Here is a 13,622-nt window from a genome sequence, read left to right on the forward strand (position 1 = left end):
CAAGCACATTGACTGGTTATGACAGTTGGGTAAAAGTTAAGGGCTAGAGCTAATAATTCTGATATGAAGCACTGGGAAAGATTACACTGGGAAGATGAATGAAATTCATCTATTGACAGCGGCACATTTTCTGTAACAGTGGGAGGACTTGACTGGAAGAGGTTATATCTTCCCTTTCTTAGGGTCATACACGCTAAATATAAACCCTGATGGGTCCAGAAAGTGGAATTTGTGATATGGCTTCTGAAAAGCTTACTTATTATGCAAAATGTACATCAGATGTTCCTGACTTATACATATTAAGAAAGGATGCTCTCTAAAGTTTTTGTAAGTGTCCAGTTATTCAGCTATACAGTGTGAAAAGAAAGAAATTTCTCCAGGAATTTATAAACCTACATGTAGTGGAGTCAAAATTAATCCTGTTGTTATGAGCAGACTCCTCGTGGTCTTTTCATTTTCTAAAAACTAAGACTTTGTTGTTGTTGTTTGGTTGGTTTTTGCTAGTTGATACTTCTTAACTTTGATCAATTTGAAAAAGAAATTTTTAGTTTGGTGTATGTATTCATTGGATTCCTTTACATATCCTTTTGTTTTCCAATACAGTCAGCAATTCTGTCAGCCCTTACCAAGAAGAAAAGAGCAAAGACATATAAGAGCCTATAATTAGTAACATATGAAAGAAATGATAATGAGTAGGTGAAATGATAATGATAATGATAAGGTGAAAATGTAAATCTTCCTTGCATCTTTCTAGATGAAGGTGTTGGGAGTCAGTAGTTAATCCATAGAGATTTCATTAATGAGGCAACAGGATTATAACAATTCAGCAGATATTTAATAAATACCTAAAATATGTTTATACATCTGTTGCCTTCTCTTTTGTTACTTGTGTTTATAACAGCAGTTGTGTCTCTGCGCAGAACTGTTTTGAAGATAATACATACACTCATAAAGTTAGTAAAGAATGAATTGCTAGGTTTAGAAGATTTGCTGTCAAGGTACATCTCATGCAAGGAGGGCTGTCTTTGCTACAGATTGGAAAATTTTAGTATTTCTTGTGCCTGGCACTTTCATTTCCATATGTTTAGCAACCTGTAGTCAGTAGTTTGTAAGCAGTTTTTCACAAGCTTTATTTTATTTCTTTTTATGAGAATTGCTGTATAGAAACATCTAAAAGGAATGTTCCTGCTAGAGCTAAACAGCTACAGAAAAGTAAAATATATTAGTATCACAGGTTTTGTTTTGTTTCGTTTTGTTTTTAAAGGTACTCATTTAATACCTAAAGAATGGCAACCAAAAAGATAAACCATGAACTTTCTTCAAGACTCTTCAATAGAAGCAATAGTGCTTATATCTGTATTTCTCCCGGCACTTCTTAAGCGTTTCAGAAAAAAAAAAAAAAAAAAAAAAAAAAAGCATGCATTTACTGGAGAACTTTTCATTAGTGGTTATTCCTTACTACAATGTAGTTCTTTATACAGCTGGTATGTCCCTTTAATATGATTTACAATTCCCTCTAAATACAATGTTCTGTTTAGTGACAGGACAATGTTCTGTTTCTTAAACAAGAATTGTCAATGTAGAAATTGATAGAGAATTGCATGAAGATTAACTGTACTCTAGCTACTGAAAAATTGACTCAGTTTGACTCATCACGCACAATTCGAAAATATCATCCAAAAAACATCATCAGCTGAAAATCAGATTTAAAGCAACAACAACAAAAAATCATTAGAATGGGAATCTTTCTTCTATCCATTTGGCAAGACATTAGTCAGAAATGTGCTTCCTTCTGCACATCTCTAGCTAAGAACCTAATGGGCTATTTCTGTCATGAATATTCCAGTTTAAAGTTAGTAATATTTGTGGTCATAAGCTTTACCTAGAAAAGCATTCTAAGAAATAAGAAAATATTTTAGACATATTGGAGAGAAAGCATTTTTTCTCTGTTGAATATCTAGCCATTCATTCTTAAGTAGATGTGAGTCTGTTCTGCCAATGAGCAGAAGCTTCCTTAAGCAGTGGTTCTGTCAAAATATGATGCATCTTTCTCTGTATTCATTGCAACTTCTACTTTAATCCTTTTCCTTGGAAAAATATCTCTGCATCATAACATTTACCTCAAGGTCTGAGCTGTGGGAGAAACAATCTTTTAGAACATATACAGAGGAAAAATCCTTGCTTTACTGTTTTCTAAGCCTGCCTGCCTGCCTGCCTGCCTGCCTTCCTTCCTTCCTTGCTTCCTTCCTTGCTTCCTCCCTCCCTCCCTCCCTCCCTTCCTCCCTTCCTCCCTTCCTTTTTTCCTTGGAGCATCCACATGTCCAAGCTAAAAGTTGCAAAGTTCAGCTGGTTTTGAATAACCTATTCCACCAAGAAACTGGTGGTCAAATTTAGCATTTACATAGGAATATGCATTTCATGATCTTATGAAATAAGATTTCATTCTTATTCTTATAAAATGGCTGAAGGGATTTTTGTCTAATCATAGAATCACAGAATCATAGAATGTCCTGAGTTGGAAGAGACCCACAAGGATCATCTCTTCCAACTCCTGTGTCCCCAAAGGACCACTCCAAACAAAGAAACAAACAAATAAATAAATAATCAGACCATGTGTCTGAGAGCATTGTCTTGAACTCAGGCTCGGTGCTGTGATCACTTCCCTGGGGAGTCTGTTTCAGTGCCTGACCACCCTCTTGGTGAAAAACCCTTTCCTGATATCTTTGAATCTTTCTAATGTTTGGAAATATTTGCTGTAAGGAGGAAGCCAAGTATAAGCGGCAATAAACTTTAAGAAAAGTTGTTTTCATTAAGTCCAAAATGAATTTAATAAGGAAGGAAGTCTATTATATAGCAAGTTAAATTTAGAATTTGTTGCTATTGAAAGCTGTCACTTTACAAAGAAATGCAAATTTCTCTGTCAGGATGGAGATAACTTCCTCATTTAACCTTTATTTTTAATGAGCACCCATTTCCTATAAATAGCAACAATTATCTCTCCAAAACTGTCTTCCACCTTGATTCTTAAAACAGCAGCAAGTTTTATGTGCATTCAATATCTGTGCATATAATTTAAGCCTATTTCATACTAGAATTTTTATTCCAATAAATCTGAATTGTAGGTTAAAATACAGCTCTAATCTGAATTATGATTGATCAGATTGATGGATAAATTAACAAAAAGAAGAATAAACTGACAGAGAATGTATCATCACAAATGTACACAAAGGGATGAAAATAAAGACAATGAAGCATAAAAAGAACAATGGATTAAGAGGAAGAACAAAATAATAAGCAATATAATTTTACTTGATTATTCTTGTACTGGCTGATTTGGGACATAATTCTAAAATTTTGTTTTGTTTAAGTATTACATCTCTAACATTTAGGTTCTTTTGTTTGTTTGTTGTTTTTGTTTGTTTGTTTGTTTTTTCTTAGTCTTCCTTCAAAGATGTTTTAAAGAAAGAAAGAAAACTAATATAGAGGTTAAATCTCTTACATTTTTTTGCTTGGATTTGTTTCTCGTGTTTATCTTCTTTTTTAAGCCTTTGGCTGGCTCACAGATAGAATCATAGAATCAATCCTAGAATCCTAGAATGATTTGGATTGGAAGGGGCCTTTAAAGATCATCTAGTCTAACCTCCCTGACATTGCCAGAGACATCTTTTACTCCGTCTGTTTGCCAAAAGACTCATGAACCTGGCCTTGAACACTTCCAGGTGTGGGGCATCCACAACTTCTCTGGGTAACCTGTTCCACCACCCTCATCATGAAGAATTTCTTACTCATCTATAATCCTTGTCTGTCTTCCTTAGTCTATAATCTAAATCTATTCTCTTTCAGTCTGAAAACATTACCCTTTGTCCTGTTATTACATGCCATTGTAATCTCTCTCCATCTTTTTTATAAAGTATTGAAAGTATTTCCTTAAGTATTGAAAGGCTGCAACATTATCTTTTTGTTCATTTCTGTTTTCTCTGAGGCTTCCAAATGACAGGTTATGTGACTGGTATTCACCTTCATCATCTTGAATATCATCTTTTTTTTCTCCCAGCTGTGCCTTCCATGCAAGGAGAGCAGAAGGCACACTGGAAGGCATCTATCACACACCCATTTTTAATTTGCTGTTTGTTTTAAGCATCTGAAGCATTGTCTGCTTATAGATGCAATTGATATATATGACCTAACCCATCAATACATATCCCATACTGTAGTAAGGACTTTCCTTCATATCCTTTCAAGAATTTTAAATTTCACAGACGCACAGAATGGTTAAGGTTGGAAGATACCTCTGGAGGTCCTCTAGTCCAACCCTCTGCTCAAGCAGGGACACCAGCTGCCATGTTCAGATGTTTTTTGAAGATCTCCAAGGGCAGAGACTGCACAGCCTCTCTAGGCAACGTGCCAGTGCTTGGTCATCCACACAGTAAAGAAGTGCTTCCTGCTATTCAGATGGAACCTCATGTGTTCCAGTTTGTACACATTGCACAAGGAAATTTTGGCAGAGAAAACGAACAAACAAAAATCAGTGAAATACATAGTATGTACTTGCCTATTTGTGAATCGTGCAAAATGGTAATGAATTATCCTGTGCAATTAAAAGTGTTAATCAATGAGAAAGGAGCACTGAGAGCTTTCATGAGATTCCCATTGGAACCACTTGTTCTTGCTCTGCATGTTTTGAACAGCTGCCTAATTTGGAGTCTGGCTTTCAGAAAGTTCAAATTGTGTATAGTAATAAAGTGAAAGAAGGAAAGACAGTAAATTTTGTTATGCTGTGTGGTGCTGCTAATGAATGATTTATGATTTTCTTTGACAGTGCCTGATTTTTGGTGCTATATTCTTCACTGTTTGTTCTGCACTTTTTCTATCTCTAATGCCAAATTCTGGTCCTACTTACAGTATTTTAACATAGATCTAAACTTATCTCTGAGAGTCCAGTGAAAACACTATAAGTGTTGCAGACAAAGGAAAATTGGTTGATGCTCAAAATCAATAAGACAAAATTCCTTCTTGGACCAGATTTTTTTATTTATTTTAGAAATTCTGTGCTGTGGCACAAAAAAAAAAAATAAACTTACTTTTATTTGTTTATTTATTTAGTTAATTAGTTAGGTGAAGTCCTGTATCGGGTGAAGGAGCATGCATTAGCACAAGATGAGGGCTGACTAACTGGAAAACAGCTCTGCAGAAGAGGATCTAGGGATCCTGATGGATATCAAGTTGAAAATGAGCCAGCAGTGTACTCTAACTGAAAGTAAGATCATCCATTCTGCATTAAGCAGGTTGATCCTGCTCATCTACACAACACTGGTGAGAGCACATCTGGAGTGCATAGTTTAGTGCTGGGCCTCCCCACTACAAGGGAGACATGGACATACTGGAGACACTCCAGTGAAGGGCCATAAAGAGGTTAAGGGACTGGAAAATATGTCATACAAGGAGAGGCTGAGAGAGCTGGTACTTATTCAACCTGGGCAAAATGAGGCTCGGGGCACTTTTAAGAGTGTGGAAAAATATTGGATGGGAGGAGTAAAGAAGATAGAGCCAGGCTTATCACAGTCCTGCCCGGTGAAAGAAGAGGAAATGAGCACAAACTAAAATGCAATAGAGTCTATATAAACATAAGAAAAAACTTTTTTTTTTTTCTTTTTAAATATTTTTTACTTTTTATTATGAAATTGGTAAAACAGTGGAACATGTTGCCTAGGCAGGACGTAGAATCTCCATCCTTGGGGAAATTAAAACCATGAGTGTATACAGCCCTGAACAACCTCCCAGCAGAGGTGACTGCTTAGAACAGGGGGATGGACAAGACATTCTCCAAAGCTGCCTTCTAGCTTCAGGCATTCTTTGATCCTGTGATTCTGCATTTGGTGTTGACTCCTGTTTCCGAAGTTCTTGGGTTGAAGCTCAGGGTGTTGGTCAGGGTAACTCACCAATGCAAAACTCTTCTTTGAGAGCAATGAGCAGCAATTCAATTTAAAATACAAACAGACTAAATTCATAAATGGCAACTGAATGTAAGAAAAAAATAAACTGGCATGCTTGAGGACACATTGTTTTGGGGCATTTCTTCGTTCATTCTGTTGCAGGCATTCTGTCTTTGGTAATAAGTGAAACATACTTTGTATGTTTCCCATGAATATTATCTGTCATTCAAAAAAGCCATATGATGTTCAGACTTGGTAATGTTTCCATGCTCCTTCCGTTCTCATATATCAAATACTTTATTTTTTTCTGCCTGCATGATCCTTTAACCCTCAGAGTTTAAATTGCTTAAATATAAATTTAATTGTAAACTTTGCCTTGTTTTATTTTCCTTTTTTTTTTTTTCCTTTTTTCTTTTTCTTCTTAATTACTGTGTTTAATGATTCTAAGTTGCTGCCCTATTAAGGAAACTATTTCTATGCAAGCAGATGAGCCTATTTCGTTTTGGGCAAGTGCCAAACCCTTTCTATGAGAGGCTATTATATCAGATATCTCAGCAAGAAAGAAGCAAGAAAATTAGAGTATGGCTGAATCTGAGATGAAAATTAGCTATTTTGAAAAACAAATCTATGATAAATACAACAAGGATTTATGATGAAATTTACAGGCAGCACAGATGGCATTTGATGATATTTTATCTCAAGGGAAAAGGTATTCTTTTTTTACATTGAAACACCAACTTTATAGGTTTGTGATTATTGGGCAGAATGTAACACTCCTCTGTGTATGCAATCAGTGCCTCTGTGTATGCAATCAGTGCAAACTGACTGTTAGATCCCATTGGTTATCTGGAAGATATTTCAAGGATATATTGTATTTTCAGATGAATTGCATTTGCTTTTTTTTTTTATAAAGCAGGTTAAAGAGCATGAAAGTCACGTCTCACTGAGTGTGACATGAAAGGCATGAAAGTCACTGAATGGCAGCAGTTTCCAATCTCAAACTGAAATGATCAAGCAAATACACTTCTAATCCTGGGTCTGAAAGCTTCAATGTCAAATTTTGTGGGTATATTATGCTAAAGAAAGCAAACAATTACAAAACAGAAAAATAGCAGCAACTACCTTGAATTCATAAACACTTATTACAATGATATGATCCACTTCCTTCACTCTTCCTGCTTCCCACTTGTTCTTCCCTGTTCCCCCCTGTTCTTCCTTCCTGTTGTGGTTTAACCGGGCCGGCAGCTAAACACCACACAGCCGTTCGCTCACCCTCCCCCCTCCCTCTCTGGGATGGGGGAGAGAAACGGGAAAGTGAAGCCTGTGAGTTGAGATAAAGACAGTTTATTAAGACAGGAATATAATAATAACAACAACAATAATAATAATAGTATTGCTAATAATAATGTGTACGAAACAAGTGATGCACGATGCAATTGCTCACCACCCGTGCCCGAGTGACCGATGCCCAGCCTATCCCTGAGCAGCCGGCCCCCCCACCCCGGCTAGCCACCCCTGTATATTGTTTAGCATGACGTCAGATGGTATGGAATACCCCTTTGGCCAGTTTGGGTCAGCTGTCCTGGGTCTGTCCCTTTGCAACTCCTGCTGCACCCCTAGCCTGCTCGCTGGCAGGACAGAGTGAGATGCTGAAAAGTCCTTGGCTTGGTGTAAGCACTGCTCTGCAACAATTAAAACATCAGCATGTTATCAGCGCTCTTCTCATCCTAATCCAAAACATAGCACCCTACCAGCTACTAGGAGGAAAATTAACTCTGTCCTAATTGAAACCAGGACACTTCCATTAAGAGTCTTTTCATTGCATTACTTTATTGCGCTGCATTAGCAATATTGGTTACTCAGACCAATATTGGTTACTTAGATTACATAAATCTATTTTCAGAAAAGCTATTTTTCTTGTTTTCTTGTTTGAAACCCAGAATGTTGTTTCAAACATGAAATTAATAAATCACCATTTATGGCCTCATCTCTGTACCTGAAGTAAAGCTGCAGTATAGGGGGTATTCTAGCCCAAGAAGTTTCCAGCATCTCAGTTAGGTGCTAAAGATTAGACATAATATTAGACTTCTTTCTTTGCATCTTCCTTCCTTTGTTTGACCACATAATTGCCACCAACTAAATTAATATTCAGGTCTTCATGCTTGAGTAGAAACAGAAATAGATTGCATTTTTTCTGCCTTCAGTTGTGGCAAAAACTCTTACCGTGAAAAAATAAAATAAATAAATAAAATAAAATAAAATAAAATAAAATAAAATAAAATAAAATAAAATAAAATAAAATAAAATAAAATAATCTTATTCCACTGTTTGAGCTATAACTGCTTTTATTTTCATCATCTTGTTTGGACTAACAATAACTAAATAAAAATAAAACATGGATATGATAACATATTGTTGAGGATACAAGTCAAAACTGATTGACTGCTTCTCAATAATGTGCACTACGAGTTATACACAAATCTGTGGAATAAAGTATTTATGATTATTAACATATTTAGAACTCCAGAAATTGTGATGAATTTTTATTATAAATTAAGTACATTTATTCCTTTGATATTGATTTCTTTATTCTTAGTCTTCTGTTAAGATAATTCATAAACAATCATGAAAGTTGAATAACATGACCAATCATATTCTGTGAATGAAAAATAACCCATAATTGTGATGACCAGTTTTCAAAACATTTTTTTTTTTTTACAAACGAATGGACCAATCCTTCACAACTGTCACTCGTCTACACACGGGTGATATGTCCTAGATTTGTACATGTAATTCCATATTCTCAAGGATAAGTCCCATAATACATGAACTATGCAATCAATTCAAAATCTGTAGAATATCTTACTGGCTCAAGCAATATCTGCAAATGATTTTGAAAATATTTTCACATAATAAGTGCATTCAAAATAAATGAAGTGTTACCAAATGGTGGGGATATGGAAAGCATATTTCATTATGTATCTCGATCTTTATTTTCATATTTTTGGGTATTTAATTTTCATCTTCTTTACATTCTTGCTACATTCCCACAAATGTCTACCCAGTGCATAATACAAACTGACATCAGTCTTTGCTAGTCGAGGGAATTTAATCCCATCCAGTTTTTCTTTTGTATATTAGCAATACTTTAATTTTCTTTGCCATTTTAGTACATTACAATACAGGAAATCAACTTTAGATATCTTTCTAATATCTACTGTAAGATGTGGAGGTGGGGAAGAAGACCATCGTGGATGAACAGGGATTGTTCCCCTGTGCTCTGGTGAGGCCACACCTCAAGTACTGTGCTCAGTTTTGGGCCCCTCAGTACAAGAAGGACATCGAGGCTCTGAAGCATGACCAGAGAAGGGCTATGAAGCTGGTGAAGGGCCTGGAACAGGAGTCCTATTAGGAGCAGCTGAGGGAACTGGTGTTGGTTAGTCTGGAGAAGAGGAGACTCAGGGGAGACCTTATTGCTCCCTACAGCTACCTGAAAGGAAGGTGTGGGAAGCTGGGGGTCAGCCTCTTCTCACAGATAACTAGTAATAAAACTAGATGGAATGGCCTTAAGTTGCACCAGGGGAGGTTCATGTTGGAAATTAGGAGAAATTTCTTCTCAGAAAGAGTGGTTAGGCATTGGAAGACATTTCACACGGAGGTGTTGGAGTCACCGTCCCTGGGGGTGTTCAAAGAAAGGCTGGACATGGTGCCTAGGGACATGGTTTAGTGGGTAATACTGGTGGAAATGTTGGATGGTTGTACCAGATGTTCTCTGAGGTCTTTTCCAACCTTAACGATTCTATGATTCTATGATCAGATGAGGTGCACCTGCAATTCAGTGGTCTTTACTTATTGGTTTTGGAATCAAGTGCTAGGAAGTATTGAGAAAATGATAGAGAACTAAATGAAAAACATCCTTATGACACTGAATAAATCACCGGGGGTGATTTATGTCTTGTTTAGTTTAATTATTATTTATCGCAGTGAGACTACTTTGAGGAAGTATACATTGAATACTCCTGAATATGTAAAGAGGGCTAGCTGAGATTTTGATCAGCTCAGGATCCCCTCTTCCTTTCACAGCTTTGTGCCCACAGTGCATGCAGTCATTGTGCTAAATGTGACCTTAAAATGAAAAACTATAAAGTGTGTGCATCCAGTGATATTTCCATTCACCAGCAACTGAGATTTAACATTCCTATTTTGATAAAGATGGATTTCCTGATTTTCTGCTTTCTGAACCAGATCAACAGATAGAAACTCTAAGATACCCAAAGTAGTCTTTTTTTTTTTTTCCCCATTTTTTTTTAAGCATTCTTATTATTATGACAAACACAAAATAAGCAAAAGGCTAAGTATTATTCATAGAACACGAAGCACCTTCTGGGAAGCAACGTCATGTTCTTAAAAGTAGGTTCTCTGACTGTGCTTTAAAATACCATCATGATTACTTAACAGTCAAATTTAGGTTCTAAACATACTTATGATAGTTACCAAAGGATTTCAAAAGAGGATAGAGGCATCTGGCCTTCCTCACTTCTTCTTATTCTTTTTTTTTTTTTTTTTTTTAATGTATAAAAGCATATGTACATGAAATCAGGTTGACTGTAGATAAATGTAAATTAAATCCTACAAAACAAAACAAAACAAAACAAACAACAACAAAAATCACCAGGACAGCTCACAGGTAAGTAAGTAAATTCTTGGATCCTAAATTTCATGCGAATTCATATTTTCCATAAGTTTAGCTACATTTAAATCACAGAATTGTTTAGGTTGGAACAGACCTACAAGATCACCTAGGCCAACCTATGACCTAACACTAACAAGTCCTCCACTAAACCATATCACTAAGCTCTACATCTAAACATCTTTTAAATACCTCCAGGGATAGTGACTCAACCACTTCCCTGGGCAGCCTATTCCAATGCCTAACCCTTTCAGTAAAGATGTTTTTCTAATATCCAACCTAAACCTCCCCTGGTGCAACTTTAGCCCATTCCACCTCATCGTATCACTGGGCACATGGGAGAATAGACCAATCCCCACCTCATTACAGCCTCCATTAAGGTACCTGTAGAGAGTGATAAGGTCAGCCATGAGCGTCCTCTTCTCCAGGCTAAAACCCCCCAGCTCCCTCAGCTGCTTCTTGTAAGACTTGTAATAAGAGTCTGTAAATGTAATAAGAGTCTGTAAAATGTAATAAGAGTCTGGTAAACATATATTAATTTAAATTTTATGTTTTTCTGCACTGTCCTGCTTTCTTACTTCAGAGATGTATATGCATTTTTTAATGGAATGTAGGTGTCCTTGTGATGATTATTCACAATTTTATATTTAAGATATTGCTGTTAACATAATTATGGAATAGCACAAATGAGTTTTCTTCCATATTATGTTAGTAGTATATCTCATTGAGTTCTGATGTTCAGTGAGAGGAGAAACAATGCAGTGTTTTTCTATGGTCTTTTCTGTCTAATGGTTTACATTACATTACATTACAGCAGATATTAGTAAAGATATAATTCTTTCTATACTATTTGAACTTTTGAAAGCTTTGTTTTAGAATGTGTTTCTAACATTTGGTATTAAAAAAGTGTGGCATTCTTTGGATTCTATTGGATTTTACCTGATAGACCTATAATATTTGGGCACGCTAACAGATTATCACATTTATTTTTGTTCTATGTTGCATTTATTAGAAAGGTGTCTGGTTTTAATGCATTGTGTAAACCTGAATGACACTATTTTTCAAGATATTAGAAAGTCTACCATAAATCTCTTTTCAATGCTCTTTTGCTAATCATGTCTTAGACCTTCTTTCTCAAAGGGTTGCATCTCACATGCTAAGTTTTCCAATGCAGTCTTACTGGGCTAGGTGATCATCATCAATCATGTTACTAGCTCCTAATAATTCAATGGGACTAATCATTGAGATTATTATAATAAACACAAGCTTGAGTACTAGATCAAAATGCACACTAGCATGTTGAAATGTAATCCTTATCTAGAACGAAAATAGACACACAGGAGACTATAACATTAAAATATTAATTATATTATAAAATAATATCAAATTAAGGAGAAAAAAATCTTCTTTTTTTTTTTTCCTTTTCCTCATATGACCTGATATGGCAACTCTTTAAGTGTACTAGAGTACACTTACTGGCTTCACTGAAGTTTAAGTTAAAATCAGTGGGAAATTAGATTTTTAGGGTTGTTTTTTTTTTTTTTTTTTGACTAAACTTTATGCATTATTTGAAAACTTCAAGTAAAATATCAGGAATTTCCCACAATGTTACCATAATTTAATTTTCAAAATCTCTACAAAGTCTACCTATAGAATTAGAAATGGAAGAGTTTAAAATAGTTGTTTTTGTTTTTGTTTTTAGAGGAATTTAGAAACAACTTGTGTGGATTTTTTTTTTATTTTTTTTTGTCTATGTGTAAGAGACTAAAATCTCAGTACTCTTGAAGTTCGGCCAATTTAAGTTTCAGATAGAAGTGAGAAAAAATGTGTTCTTCAATGTTTGAAAACTTTCCTGAATCCTATTTGAGTATACTTGTCTCTGTGTAATTTATAAATGGTATGTTATTTTCACACATTTAAAATGAATAAATAGTGAACCATATTAACCAGTCTGAGAAGAATATATTTATGAGATGAAAGAAAAATAAAGATCTCTTTATGATTAAAGTGTTGGCAAGGTGTTTTGCCCTTTTATCAATATTATCAAATATTCTTCTATGCAAAGAAATAATTTTTTGAGGGCCTCATATGTGTATTATTGCTCATCCATCAATTCTCTATTTTGTTTACTGTGTTTCATTCATATATTGAACAGACTTTGTAAATACTTTGATAATAATATTTTGTTGTGCATATATAAAAAATTGAGGTCAAGTGGCTCTGTATGCTGAGCAGTATTTTAATTGTAACATACTGACAAACATACACACAAACATAATGCTGTTCTTTTTTGTGGCTGACTTTAATGACAGCATGAAAACTGTTTGCAAGGTAATTGGAGATAAGACCCAGAATTAATATTTTAACAAATGTATTGCACAGTAGGAATACTGAGATCTCGATCTGAATTGTTTTATCTATACTAAAGAAGAAGGTGTGAAAGCAGATGGGAAGGAAACCTTTCTTTCTTGGTTTCAGAATTGGTTGCAGGTTGGACAACTCTGATCTTTCATGGTTCTGTTCCTGCAGGCAAATAAAGTGCTGAAATTGAAACACAAGGGATCATGGCATTTTTGAGTCTAAGCTCAGAACATCTAGGTTGTTTATCTCCTGATTTTATTTCTTCAGATAGTCTAAATTAGCTCATTAGTATGCATACTAGCCATTTAATCTGAACTGTAAAACAAAAGCTCCTTGCCTAATTGCTTTTTTTTTTTAATGTAATCTAATGCATTCTTTGAATTTGTAAACATCAAAAAAGTCTTCATGTATATTTCTATTATATAGCACAGAACATCAAAACATGGCATCTTAGTTATAGACCGTAATGGCTAAGTCTTGACACTTCATAGTTGCTTTTCTGATTCAATAAAAAAAAAAAAAAAAAAAGTTCTTGAAATTTATGAAGCCACAAAACCAAATTCAACACTATTATGCCAGTGGTGGTTTCTATTATAATTGCTGCACTTTTCACTTACAGGAAACTTATTGTAATTTGT

The sequence above is a fragment of the Anser cygnoides genome, chromosome 1 (genome assembly GCF_040182565.1).
Source record: "Anser cygnoides isolate HZ-2024a breed goose chromosome 1, Taihu_goose_T2T_genome, whole genome shotgun sequence".
NCBI classification, from domain to species: Eukaryota; Metazoa; Chordata; class Aves; order Anseriformes; family Anatidae; genus Anser; species Anser cygnoides.